We start from the raw sequence: 2,638 nt of genomic DNA on the forward strand, positions 1-2,638 counted from the left end.
AAAGCAATTCTTGGACATGCATATAAGGCAAAAGAAGCTGTAGAAGATAAGCAGTGATTGGACACTGCCATTTGGACAGAACATTAAATCTTTTCACGCTTGGTTAAAAATATACTGCTGACTTCATTGAAATACTATGCTACTAAAGTTTCTTTCATATCTCTGGAACAGTACTTATTTTTTCTCATTACATAATATTATTCCTCTTTGGGTTATTTCTCCCCACAGTCCCTTGCTTTTTGGGGCCTGGCTGTTATAAATATTAGTGGAGCCTGAAAATGTTGAATATTTTTGGTGGTAAGCTCATTAAAACTGTCCTTGGAAGGTTGTCTCTTTAAAGGAACAGAAGGTAATGGCTAATTTTCTAGAAACCTGAGGAGAGGTTTCAGCCAGGAGGCAGCGCTCACGCCATCAGCCACTCCAGGAAGTCCCATTTGTCCCAAGCCAGGCTGTAATTTGAGGAGACTAAGCAGTCTGAAACACAGGAAGCATCATCCTATTCATGTGTGGCAAAGGCCCACAGTGTGGAAATCCTTTTCCACAGTCCTGGCTGCCTGCTGTTTGGAAATAATTCAAGTTTAGACAAAGCTTTGAGATGATCCTGGAGCTTTCAAAAAGGGCTTTCTTTCCCCGGCAAACTTCCCCATTTTAATTGTAAGATTGTATAATTAAAGCATATTTTACTTATTTTCTCCAAGTGACAAGTTTTATCATTGTGCCACCAGTGACATTTATTTCCTGATTTAATATTTCAAAAATCATTATGAAAGGAAACACCAGTAACTTTGTACCTATTTATTCATCTTTTTGGCACATTTATTACTATTATTATTATTGTTGTTGTTGTTGTTGTTACTTCAACACAGAGTGGATGGAACATCAAGACCAGGCATGAAGAAAGACATTATCTCTGCTCCTTTATTCTTTCAATGTGTTCGTTTGCTATTTGGATTTTTGCTTCATTAAAGTAAAGTTCAAATGTAGACTTTCTTAATTTTATAGTTCCGGGAGAATTAAATATTTATTCTTTAGATTTCTACAGTTACAGAGGGAGAATGCAGATAACCATTCTTTGATCAATTATGATTTTGAATGCACACTAGAAAGGATCAGAGGATGATGAAAGAGAGAGTAGGTAGCTGTAAGACAACTTGGTCACTAAGGTGAATAGATTTCTCCACATAAAATGAAGTATGTGAGACAAATATGAACCTATATGTGTCAGTGAAAGCTATATTGTTCTTCTTCTTTTCTTTTCTTCTTTTTTTTTTTTTTTAACAAAGCAATCGTAGATTTATCTCAGAGCTACTCTTGGGAGAGTAACGGATAACATACACCTCACAAATCCGACAACAGCACTTCTCATAGTATCACAATTTCTGTTCTCCCTTGCCACATAAATGCATTGTTTTAACCGTCTCCTGGGACATTTTACTTTACAAATCCTTCTTTCAGTTACTGAAGAGGTGATTTCAAAACATAACACGGATACACCTGCTAATCCTGAGATGATGATGGTGGTGGTAGTGGTGGTAAACAAATCCCATGATTTTTATTCAAATTTCTGTTTTAGTTTTTTCTGGAAGATGGTTGGCAGAATAGAGAGAAGAGCCAAACTTTTAGAATAAATACTGAGTTCCAGGAAACAGCTTCCCCGCTGTCATAAGCGGATACAGAGTTGTTGCTGCCTTAATTGCTATAAAAGAGGGAGGTGCTGTGACCATTTTACTGCTTTCTCTGTTAGGTATTTGTATACAACAGGTCTTCCAACTAAATAGGACAGCATGTAGCAGAATGAGGCTTGACCAAGTCCAGAACACAGACAGACAAGGAATAAGGCTAGTGGAAGGGGATAAAGAAACCCCGAGAGTATACTGAGGAATATGGAACCTGGAATAGCAAATGTTTGCAAGAAAATCTATGTAGCAAAATAAGCAACCAATACTTGTACATAAAAGGTGTCCTTATATTTGGAGAGAACTTTTCCTAAAGCCTTGGCATCATCCGTGTCTCTTGGAACCTTCATATTCACTCTTTACTAAGCTGAGGAAAATTTTTATATACCCAAAACAAAACAAATGCTGCACATAAGAAAATGGACACCAGTATAAGGAGTGACATTCTTCCTGACCCAGCTTCTGCACAAGGTTTGTCCTTCAGGTGGTCTCTGCTGCCTGGCGTGGTGGAACCCCGTGTGCTGGAACCCCAAGTGCCGGTTGCCCGGTCCCCCACCGGGGCTGAGTGCAGCGGCCAGGTCTCCGTTCGCTCAGCCACACGTCCTTTCGCCATAGCTGCTGCAGGGGGCCGTGAAGAACGCCCAGTGGTGCTGCGCCCCCTTGAATGACTAAACTCCCCTAGCAGCTTCTCTTTTCTTTCTTTCTTTCTTTCTTTCTTTCTTTCTTTCTTTCTTTCTTTCTTTCTTTCTTTCTTTCTTTCTTTCTTTCTTTTTGAGATAAGGTTTCTTTGCATAGCCCTGGCTGACCAGGCTGGCCTTGAACTTACAGAGATCCACCTGCGTCTGCCTCCTGAGTGCTGGGATTAAAGGTATGCGCCACCACCGCCTGGCATTATTGTTCTTAACTGCTTTATATACATTATTTTATTTGAGCCTTACTGACTCTTTCTGATAACTGAAGAT

At 39.5% G+C, this 2,638-nt stretch overlaps 1 pseudogene; it reads right to left on the reverse strand.

Annotated features, from left to right (window-relative positions):
- Positions 1–1,343: 1,343 nt before the first annotated feature.
- On the reverse strand, positions 1,344–2,289 carry LOC131896066 (transmembrane protein 41B-like; annotated as a pseudogene).
- Positions 2,290–2,638: the final 349 nt, after the last annotated feature.

The sequence above is a fragment of the Peromyscus eremicus genome, chromosome 19, assembly GCF_949786415.1.
Source record: "Peromyscus eremicus chromosome 19, PerEre_H2_v1, whole genome shotgun sequence".
NCBI classification, from domain to species: domain Eukaryota; kingdom Metazoa; phylum Chordata; class Mammalia; order Rodentia; family Cricetidae; genus Peromyscus; species Peromyscus eremicus.